This window comes from Ictidomys tridecemlineatus, chromosome 11, assembly GCF_052094955.1.
Source record: "Ictidomys tridecemlineatus isolate mIctTri1 chromosome 11, mIctTri1.hap1, whole genome shotgun sequence".
Classification (NCBI taxonomy): domain Eukaryota; kingdom Metazoa; phylum Chordata; class Mammalia; order Rodentia; family Sciuridae; genus Ictidomys; species Ictidomys tridecemlineatus.
In genome coordinates this window covers 132,072,391-132,084,008 of record NC_135487.1, presented here as the reverse complement: position 1 = coordinate 132,084,008, position 11,618 = coordinate 132,072,391, and the positions used below count along the sequence as shown (strand labels likewise).

General features: G+C 45.5%; 1 long non-coding RNA gene and 1 other non-coding gene across 5 annotated transcripts; one reads left to right on the top strand and one right to left on the bottom strand.

The window, feature by feature from the left end:
• Positions 1-6,559: 6,559 nt before the first annotated feature.
• Positions 6,560-6,722, bottom strand: LOC120891012 (U1 spliceosomal RNA). Its single transcript, XR_005735451.2, has one exon. It is a non-coding gene; the product is annotated as a U1 spliceosomal RNA (small nuclear RNA).
• Positions 6,723-7,003: 281 nt separating this feature from the next.
• Positions 7,004-11,618, top strand: LOC120890548 (uncharacterized). Of its 4 annotated transcripts, XR_013428317.1 has the most exons (4): positions 7,004-8,205; positions 9,644-9,762; positions 9,923-10,018; positions 10,430-11,618. It is a non-coding gene; the product is annotated as an uncharacterized LOC120890548 (long non-coding RNA). The 4 variants fall into 4 exon arrangements; XR_013428316.1 differs by having other exon boundaries at positions 9,923-11,618; XR_005734816.2 differs by having other exon boundaries at positions 9,644-10,018.

Below are 11,618 nucleotides of genomic sequence, written 5' to 3'. Positions count from 1 at the left end.
CTCTCTCTCTCTCTCTCTCTCTCTCTCTCTCTCTATCTCTATCTCTATCTCCCCTGTCCTATTTAGTAGAATTAATAAATTTTTTTCAAAAAACTACCTAGACTTGGTGCTTTGTTTATCAAGCTTTTGAGCTGTTGATTCCAGTTTTAAATAGGTGAAGACTTAAGTAGACTATGTCTCCTTTTGTATATACTGCTTTGATTCTATTGATAAATTTCCATAGATTGTATTTATATTGTTAGTCCAAAATATTTAATTTCTCTTGAAATGTTATTTTGATGCATCTGTTATACTTAAGTATGTTGTTAATCACCCAATTTGGGGTCTCCAGCTGTCTTTCTGTTAGTGATTGCTTGTTGAGCGACACTGTGTATGGATTTCCTTTCTTTAACTTGATTGAGATATGTTTTATAGGCGATTTAGGGCAGATCTTGGTTGGGAATGAAAGAAGTAATCTCTAAACCTCAGGTGGATCCTATCACCTGGTGGCACTTCCAGTTTAACCTTACCCTCTTTGACTTTCTACCTGCTGGATCTGTCTATTACAGTTTGAGAGAGACTGAAGTCTCCAACTAGAGTGTGCATTTGTCTCTATCTCCTTGCAGTTCTTTCAGGTTCTGCCTGACACATTCTGTCACTCTCCCGTTAGGGACACGCTTATGAAGGATTGTTATATTTATCTTCTTGGGGAACTGACCTCCTTATTGTAATATAATATCCTTCTTTACCCCCAATGATTTTCTTTGTCTTGAAGTTTTCTCTACCTGAAACTAACATAGCTACAAATGTTATGTTTCAATCAATATTGGCCTAGTATATCTCTCTCTCCACCTTTTTACTTGTAATTTATCTGTTAAGGGAATGTTGCTTGCTGGGCACGGTGGCCCATGCCTTAGTCCTGTAGTCCAAGCTCCACTGGAGGCTGAGGCAGGAGGATTGCTTGATCCCAGGGGTTTGGAGCCACACTGGACAACGTACTGACAACCAATCTCTTAACACATTGTTAACAAGTCGGTTTCTGTTTTGGAAGTTGCTCTGTATGCCGGAAGGTTCCATTGTGATTAGAGCAAGAAAATTCAAGATGAATCACAAAAGGAATTTTTCTTCAATGAGTCTCACGTGGTGATTTATGAATTCCTCACTGAGACAGAGAGTAACCAACCATAATGACAACAGAGAGTGGTGCCTGTGCCCAAATTTTGTCAATTTCTGATCAATGAGAGTCAGGAGGAAAGGAGGAATTGTTTTCACAAAGTTGTTTTGTTCACATGCTATTATTAGGGTGAAGGCTTGGAGCTTTGCCTTCTTACATGAGCAAGCCAAAGCCACGTGTGGACAGGGAAATGGAGCTTGAGCCTTCCCAGCCAGAAATTGCCAACTCTTCTCTAGGCAGCTTCCTGGGAAACCAACCAAACCTGTTTCTTTCTTCTGCTTCCCATGAACATTTGTCACCTTTCCTTTGTTTCCACTCCCAGCAGAGCCCTGAGTTGTTTACAGTCAGCCCCATTTTTGAAGCACTCAATGTTCAAATAAGCTCTTTAAACTGTTTATTGATGCACTAGAGTTATCCCTGGTAGAGAGGTTCATTAGGGCACATTTGTACCTGCACATAACGCCATCCCCATCTCACTCCCCAGTACCTTTCTTTTACTTCTCCTGCTCTTTAAATTATAATGTGCTCAGGTTTCTTTCTAACATCTGAGGCCAGAGGAGCTTTCCTGCAATGCATACAGATTATTTTCAGATGCCTTATCAATTTTTATTGACTATATTTGAACCTATTTAATATTGCAGTGTTTTGTTCACATAAACACTGTATAAAACGTAAGGGAACTTGGGTACACATACCCTGGAATGAGTGCTCTTGGGTTCCTTTACATTAGGGGATTTTTAAAAACCATCCAGCTTGTAAAAATAAGTAAATTTAATAAAAATAAAATAAAAACCATCCAACAGAAGGGTGTTTGTTTGTTGGTTTGGGGCAGAGTGGTACTGGAGATTGAACACTCAGGGGCACTCCACCACTTCACAACTTCAGCCCTATTTTGAATTTTATTTAGAGACAGGATCTCACCGAGTTGCTTAGCTTTTTGCAGAAGCTGGCTTTGAACTCACTACCCTCCTGTCTCAGCCTGCCCAGCTGCCTGGATTGCAGGTGTGGGCCACCATGCCCAGCCCAACTGTAGGGTCCTGATACAGACACTGGAATGGAGTCAGCTTGGCCAACTCTCAGGAAAACAACGTGTCTAAGTGTCAGAGCCTTGCTCCCTGGTGAGGCCATGTATGGTGGATTTTGAGTGACAGGCAGGTGAGTAGGGTCTGGTTTGAGTATCAATATAAATATTAAACATGTTTGATTGCTTTTTATTTTAATTCAACAAACATTCATTGTAAAAAAAAAAACAACCCATATTCCCCTCATCTTACAAATACACAAACAATCCCAAACATACATGAAAGAGTTTTCCAGCACCCCCAATCTTGCATTGGTGACACATCTTTATCACAAGGTGGTTCAGGTGAAGTGTAGTACGTACTATGTGTCCAAGGATCTCAGGAGTCCCAAGTGTCACCCTGACAATCACGGGGTCATGGTTGGTCCAGAGAGTTGTATAAAGGCCAAGAAAAGGAAAATAATATGATGGTTTGCATAAAATGTCACCTCAGGATGAGAAACTGGTGAACTAAGGGAGCGAATGTGGCCCATGTTGGAAACTTGGGGGGAAGGTATCTTCTTCTGCTCTGAGCCAAAAAGTGACTTTATCACATTTTCTGGGTGGAAGTGAGATCCTTGGGTTAGTCAGTAGTTTCGCTGGATGTTGTTCCACACCTCTGATGATGTTTGAGTGTTCCCTGCGAGTGTGTTCCAGGGAGTCAGTGTGCACACTCTGTATTCTGAATCCTGCAACCTGACTTCAAGTCTGGGTGGGACGTTTTGTCTAGCTTGGATAAAGTTCATTTTCTGGATTTCTGCTTCCACATCCTGATTTTTGGTCCAGGGAAGAAAGCTGCTCTGAGCAAGTGCCGCAGTCCGGCTGCAGCAGAATAACTGGGGGGGTGACGAATAACTTCTGTAGATTGATACAGCAGGAATAGGAGCCATTTATTGTAGGACAACAGAGCTATTTATACATTTTGCACAGCTTATCTTAATTAGCATAAACTAGATACATCAGTCAACCAATAAGGAATCTCCACACTTAATGGCTCACTTTTGTTACTTCTCAAACCACTCCCTCTGGCATTTTGCCAGGCACCATCCAGACTTGTTTACGAACTCTAACATTTCCCTGGCAAAATACCACGTGATATTTTGACTTGTCTACAGACCTTAACAAGCAAGGTCTCCACCAGATCCCCACTGTTCCTCCTGGTCCCCAGTCATAGTGCTAGGTATCTGTCAACTGCTTTGACAGCTCCTCAAGATTTAGAGTCCCTGTTGCCAGGATCTGGGAAAGGCCATGTCCACAGGGGATTGGACATATCGAATTTGGGTGACTAAACCACCCTCAGATATCTCCCTATCCCTGCCACCAAGGTACCCAGAGAGCCAACAAGGACGCCTACTCATCCCTGCCAAACCCAGTCCTCTTGTGAACCGCAGGGTAGAAGATCTCTTGCACTGAAAATGTGGTGGCCACCAAATCCTCTGCCCTGGACACCTTGTAATCTCACCATCTTTTGGGTAAATTGTTCATTGGAGAAGTTGTGATGGCATCAGAAGGTGTGATTGTGTCCTACTATGGGAGGTATAGTTTTCCAAGTCCTGTATTTTGGGCGGAGAGCTTATTGAATTCTGGGTGGTCATTGATTTTTTTCCCACTTGTTCTTTTTAGTCATTCATGACAGTAGAGCACATCTTGACCTATTTATCCAAACCTGCAGTGCCTCTTACTCTCATTAGCATCCCAGTCTGATGGCTATACATGCTGTGGAGAGTCACTGTGATGTATTCATATTGTACATAGGAAAGTTATATCAGGTTCATTCCACTATCTTTGATTGTTCATATTCAGAATTTCTAGCTCTGACGTCCCCATCATGGACACGGAAGGCCATGGTGACAGCTGCTGTGGAAGTGACTCCAGGAAATCTCAGAAAAAGTGATGTTCCATTCACTTCCATGGAGCACACTAAATCTACTCTTTTTGTGATGTTTTGGGATCCACGTTGTCGAATGTGTCATTAATCTCTTTTATTGCATGGTTGTGTTCCACTGGCTGGATGCATCACAGTATAACCATTAGTTCTCTATGAACATTTAAGTTACTTCCAGCAACTCTCTTTCTCTCTCTCTCTCTCTCTCTCTCTCTCTCTCTCTCTCACACACACACACACACACACACTAGCCATGTATTAATAATAAATCCTGTTTGTGGGCATGAGTGTTTTGTAAACTCCATTTTAAATTCCTTATTCTTTAATACTGTGAATGAATATTACATTCAGAAATACAAACTCATTCAAATGTTGTGAAAGGAAAGTGACCATGACACTCGGAACAACCAGGAGGTCTTTATTGGGGTGGTGTCTGATTGACAGGAGAGAGAGAGAGAGAAAGAAAGAAAGAAAGAAAGGGGGAGAGGGAGCGGGGCAGGGGTCAGATGTGGATTTCCATTGCATTAGACGGGTGGGGCTGAGTGTTCACCCTTGAGTGTGGCTGAGTGTTCACCCTTGAGTGGGGCTGAGTGTTCCCCCTTGAGTGGGAGCTGAGTGTTCCCCCTTGAGTGGGGCTGAGTGTTCCCCCTTGAGTGGGAGCTGAGTGTTCCCCCTTGAGTGGGGCTGAGTGTTCACCCTTGAGTGGGGATGAGTGTTCACCCTTGAGTGGGGATGAGTGCTCAGCCTTGAGGCAAACAAGCGATAAGGAAGCAGGCAGATGGGGGTCCAGTGTCCAGCCCACTCTGCAGCTAACACGAAGCCTATGCACTTTTCTTTTGTATTTCATAATTAAGGGAAGAGAACTTAGCTTGGAGGTTGTTTCCTTCCAGCCTAGGTTTAATGCAGGCTGCACTAGATTATCACATTTGAGTCATGCAGCAAATCCACGAAGTACTTAATATTCTTTTTTCATAAGACATTTGGAAAATTGAGGCATAGCACATTCATAGAGCCAGCCCATGGGCCATTGGCGGATCCAGGACCAAAAGAATGAGCTTCCCAAAGGGAGACAAAACAATGCTTTTGGTAATGTCAGTCTGTCTGACAGTATCCTAGTGAGGCAGGAGTAAGGGTTAAAAGGGCAGGTAGGAGAGTTGGACTCCTTCAAGGTCAGGTTTTTATTCAGCAGGGCTGAGAAACTAGGGACACAAGGCAGGCTTCATCCAGGCCAGGCCTACTTGGGGGTTAGCAGAGAAAAGTGAAACAAAAACAAACTAACTGGTAAGACACCTGCTGTCTGGTTCCTAGACCCCCATCACAAAGGGACTCACAGTAACCTGACTGGATCAAAGAACAGGCGAGGAGGCCATGGACACGGAATGCCTTACTCAGGATTGGGTGGGGGCTAGCTCAAATAGCTCCTGTAGATTCACGTAAACCACTAGATAATAGCCATTTTCTGGTATGCCTCTCTTGGGACCCCCCTCCCTTTGTGAGCTCCATCTTCTTTCTACTACTCGAATAAATCCTGTTTCTTTGCTGTCACCCCCCCCCAAAAGTGGATTTCATTTTTCAAATTCCTAAGACTCTAGGGAACCCAATCCCACACTCGGTGCTACTCGCGCCATTTCCAGCGGCTTCATTGGAAGGCTGCTATTGTTCAGAAGCTCCTCCATCAAGGATCTAGAGCCTTAGTAATGAAAAGAGCCTTGAGAAACGGAAATTCCTAGACACTTTAAAAGTCAAGTATTCTCAGTAAGGGGCTAAAAGTTGACCTGTCGTGGTCCACGAATCTTATATGAGGAAGGAAACCTCCACGCGGAGAGGAGTAGAGAAGGCTTTTCATCAAAGTAGATCAGTCTGTAGAACTCCAGAGCTGTACTTGTAGTGTTCTGAATACTCCGTGGTAACCCCGTGCATCTAGGTTTTGGGTGGCGGTGTTATTATTTTTGGGGGGGGGGAGGGAAGAAGCAATGTGCAGAGACAGCCGCGCTGCTACCTTATGCCACTTAAGTCGTATCAGGACTATCTGGGAGCTTGAAGGTCTTGGAATCGGTCGCAGAGGTACCTAACACAGGGGGACCAGTGTGGTAGAGACCGCGCCTTTGAAGAGTGTCCTCCACTGGGCAGGTGATTTGTACTCGATAGAAGTAGAAAAATCAGTCTACACACCATCAAGTCATTTACAAGACAGAACGACCACCCGACAGCAGCCAGCATAGAGCACTGGGGATTTTCTTGAGAAAAGTTGACTCAGACGCATCGCCACCTTCAGTAAACGGAGGGAAAGGGGGAAGTGTAGAAACCTGGGAGCAGACTACTATTCGTTTCGGTAGGGAAAACTGCGTTAGAAACCGAACGATAGCAGTAAAGCGCTCTTCCGTAATAAAACGGAAAGAAAATGCTGCACATGGGACAACGTCTCAGAAGCTCAGGTCTACTTTTGGCCGACACAAACACGTCAGGGAGAGCGCGAACGCAGTCCCCACTACCACAAATTATGCAGTCGAGTTTCCCACATTTGGGGAAATCGCAGGGGTCAGCACCTCCGCAGTGCAATGGAGAAGCCTCGCCCTGGGAAAACCACCTTCGTGATCATGGTGTCTCCCCTGCCAGGTAAGTATGACTTGCTCGCCTGCCCTCGCTGCACAGCCTCATGGCCCTCCACTCTACACACACGGTCACTTCACACCCGCAATCCCGGGCCTCCTTAGTCCTCACGCACAGCGAGTGGACACTGTTTAGAGTCGTGGGACTGCTCCCACCGCCCACCAAATGGATCGCCTTTCTGCTGCAGGTGCCGGCTCTGCCGCCTCCGCGCCCCCTTATCTACATACGCCCGCCCCCGTGAGGACGTCACAGAGTAGCCCCGCCCCGGACCTGCGCCTCGCCTTGGGTGGGTCCGCCGCTCCCTGCCCTAAGCGGTCCACTCGCCCAACTGCGCCCCCGCAGCCGCCGCGGGCAGTGCGCGGTCGCTCCCTCCTTAACTCGCGTCGCGCCGGGGGCTCGGGCGGGGCGCGGAGCCCCTTCTCCCGGAACGTGGGTTCGCTGTAATAGAACTTCTCTCCCCAACCCCGACCTGCGCCCGAGGATGTGAAGGACCAGCGGCTCCCTGGCACCGCCCCTCCTCGGTGACCCTTTGTCTCTTCCCGGAGGGCCCGGGTCCTGTGTGGCCCAGGACGAGGAAGTCCACTCGCGTCGGACAGGACGTCCCCTGGGCAGTGGAAACGTGGAAAGGCCACGAAGGAAAACGAGGCGGTGCTGCAGTCCCCGCTCAGCAGGGGAACTGGCCACCCGGGCAGGGACCGCGGCTTAGAGGGAGACCTGGAGGCCCTCCGAGGGGCCCCTCAGAGGACCCGGCACCAGCCCTGTCGGCGACCCTCCTGCGCTGAGAAGGCGGCGGCCACCACCCCCGAGAAAGCCCGGGGCGCTCTGGGCACGACGGGTCAGCTCCGCCGGGGGAGCGCCTCGCACTCGCAGGGTGGACGGCTGGGCCTTTGCTCCGAGGCCTGTGCTCTCTCCAGAGGCTGCTTTTATTCCAGGCGGTCACTGGTCGGCACCGGTGTCCCGGTGGACATCCAAGGTCGCGGTGACAGGCGCTGTGGGGGTGACTCCGGGAAGTCTCACTTGGATTCTGAGCTCTGCAGAAAGCGGAGTCGCCCGACCCTCCAGGGAGCGGCGTCGTGGAGGTCCCCGCCCGCGGTCTGCAGGCTGCTGTTCCTGGGCCAAAGGGGACACGTGCTTACAGCCCGGAGGCGGCCGGGCTCCAAGGAGAAGATGCGTCCGGCCGCCGCCGGGTGGAGAGGCGACTTCCTCCGCCCTGGCAGAGCCTCGGACTGAAGCCCAGAGGACCCCAGCACTGCGCAGAGCCTTCTCCAGGCCTCAGGGCCTCGCAGAGCTTCATCTTTCCAAGTGAGAACGCTCACCAGGGCTTGCCTAGCAGCCGTCCACTCGGGGAGCGCCAGTGGAGCTCGCGAAGGACTGACAGCTGCGGGTAGGAGAGGAGTCTGGGGAGGATGGTAGACAGAGAACCGAAGCGCGAGAACCGACCGCACAGCCTCGCCGTGTTGGGGAGGCCAGGGCTCCTGCCCCTGGAGCCTCCATCCGGTAGGCACCCACCTGGCAACGCAGTTACACAGGACGCAGTGAAGCCCTAGTCTGGCCTGTGTTCCTGCACTTTCCTTTCTGGGTCGGAGGGAGGTGGGTTGATGGTTGCCAGCGCGTGAAAACCAGGGCAGGCACCTTTTTGGCTCCCTTGGCGTGAAAGGGCGGGAAGGAAAACACACAAACCCCTCTTTCCCTTGATGGGGGGGGGGGGTCTGCAGGGATGGGATGGATAACACAAACACCGAGGAAAAGCACTATTTATTTAAGAGGTTGCATGAGTTGAGCGTGGCTATCCTTAGAAGAAAAGTAGGACGGGAGAAGGAAGTTTCTATTTTTCTCAAGCTGCTTCAGACATGTAATTGAGAAAAATGTATAGTGAGTAAAAAGCTCATATTTTGTATATGTGAAGTGATTGAAGTCCTTCATTTGTACTTTGCATTTATACTTTTGTAATTATATGTTTTGCTCCTTACAGATTCACTTATTTGACTATTTGACCATCATAAGAAATTTAGGAAGTAAATTTGATTGTTAAGCCAAAATAAACCCAAGCCTTATATATGCCAGAATATTATGCTATTATTATTTTCTACATTAGGAGAGAATCTGAAATGAAATATACAGTGGTTTTTAGATCAAATCAAACAACTATTCTAATTTGTCTAAGGATCTACCTTGATTAAAAATAAATTATAACAAACTTTTTCAATGCCATTATATATTAAATATTTGAATTCTTTAATTAAAAGTATTCAAGATTCCCAGCTTCAACAACATCACAAGGCCCTATGCAACTTATTGGGACCCTATCTCAAAATAAAAAATAAAAAGGGCTGAGATATGTAGCTCAGTAGTGAAGTTCCCTGGGTCAAATACTGTTAAGGTCTGTAGACAAGTCAAAATAACACCTGGTATTTTGCCAGGGGAATGTAGAGTTCGTAAACAAGTCTGGATGGTGCCTGGCAAAATGCCAGAGGGAGTGGTTTGAGAAGTAACAAAAGCAGCCATTAAGTGTGGAGATTCCTTATTGGTTGACTGATGTCTCTAGTTTATGCTAATTAAGATAAGCTGTGCAAAATGTATAAATAGCTCTGTTGTCCTACAATAAACAGGCTCCTATTCTTGCTGTATCAATCTATAGAAGTTATTTGTCACCCCCCGGTTATTATGCTGCAGCCGGACTGCGGCAAAATACCCTGTAACACCCCCCCACACACACACACACACAAAAAAAAGTATTCAAGATTCCTTCCTGCTTTCAACAACATAATATCATTTCCTTTCTAGGACCAAACAATTGAAAGCATTGATTTAATCTACAAATCTACAATCATTTTTTTCCTTGCTACAATTCAGAACAAAAATTTCCATTAAGAAAACATCGAATTTAAGGTACAAGAAGTAGTTAACCCTCCCCCCCCTTTTTTTAAATTTTCAGTACTAGTGATTGGACCCAGGGATCCTTCACCACTGAGCTACATCTTCCACCTTTTAAAGTTTTATTTTGAGAAAGGGTCCTGCTAACTGGATGAGGTGCCTCCTGCTTCAGACTCTCAGGTATGTGGGATTACAGAGGTGTACTATCCTACCTGGCTTAGTAAAATGTTTTTTAGTAACTTTTTTAAAATTTAAGTTTATGTAAGTGATCATTACCTTGCTTAAGTTAATCAGGGCAGTAACTAAATTTTTAGAGATCTAATTTCTCTATTCACTTCAGACAGAAAAAGAACGTATCAATTTCCTAAGAATAATGTATTTATATGTCTGAAAGAATTTTATCAAACTTGTGGAGCTTCTAAAGAAACCATCTATGGTAAGTAATATCAATTAAGGTGGAAACAGGAGCAGTAGTAATCTATTAGCAAGCTTTGTTGTGGGTTGATCTCTCAGAAAACATCTCAGTCTGAATTTTGTCCAAATTAGAGAGTATTTTATTTAGCCAGCTGGGACTGCTCCCTGCAGGACCCAAATTGTCTCTGCCAGGAACAGTGCCAGTCTGAGTTCTATGGGGTTTATAAGGGGAAAAAAACCACATCCTCAAAAATGTAGGTGCAGGGCTGGGGATGTGGCTCAAGTGGTAGCGCGATTGCCTGGCATGCATGCAACCCAGGTTCGAGGGTTCGATCCTCAGCACCACATACAAACAAAAGATGTTGTGTCCGCCAAAAAATAAATATTAAAAATTCTCTCTCTCTCTCTCTCTCTCTCTCTTAAAAAAATGTAGGTGCAGCAAGAAAGCAGGATACTAGGGCTGAGAAAGCAGTTAGCAGAACAAAAACAGACAGCCACATCCTACATCCTGGGTTCCAGCACACTTGTGGTGATATGAAGCAGAAAAACATCTTAGAAACAGCTTAATGTTGTTTATTCCATAACACTAACACTTATCACATAATCCTATTATCCTACTTATATACTTATATACTACTTATATATTATTCATAACCTATAATTCATATTGATTAAGCTCAGACCATAACAGCGTATAGATGAGGGAAACAAGAAGAAATATTTAAGCACCACCAGAACCTTGGAAACCCCCCTTGATGAAGATTTGAGTAATTCTATGATGCCTTTTTGAGTCTGGCAGTACATTCTCTTTCTCGGGATAGGAAGTAAAATTGCTTTTCATCCACTGTTACTAAAGACTGACCTTGCTTACATTCCTGGAATGTACATTCAAAATTTACATTTTTAAATTTGATTTATATAGTTGTTGAAAATGCTAATGTTGCTGGTTAATTGTTTGTGATTAATGGCTACTGATGGGAGAAAATCATACAAAAGTCTTTCCATTCTGTAGTGTGACCTAAATGATCCTTAAAGTGAATTAATTTGAAAATTTCCAAATCCTTTCAAATGAGCAAACCAACCAAGCTGCAGCTCACATTTGAGTCAATTTTCTTCTTGCACAAGATCCCCTTTAGGTATAGAAACTTATGAAAACCAAGAGTTCCTGCGATAGGACCATGGCAAATAGCATCATTCTTATTATAGATACTGTAGAGAATCAGATGTGACTGCGTTACTATTACTGTCCTTGATGGAGTTTGCCTGCAAAGAGGATATTCTGTCAAGGTATAGATAAGTAACAGCGGACATGCTTGAAAACGAGGTGTCTGCTGTCCTTGGGAGGACTTGCCTGCAAACGGGATGTTCTGCCAAGTGGGCTAGGAGGGCGCTGAGAAAAATTTTATTATCTGTTCTTAACAAAGAGCAGAGCTCAACATACTCTGGGCCGAGAATAGATTAGCCATGAGAAGCAGGTCACTTCTGATTAGAAAGTAAAACTTCTGTATGCTATGTTTAATTAGCTGAAAGACCTGATTTATTGCTGTTGGAAGGCTGTCTTCTTTGTTCACAATACTATAAAAAGATCGCTTGTACACAATAAAGGACTTTTTTTTTCTGCT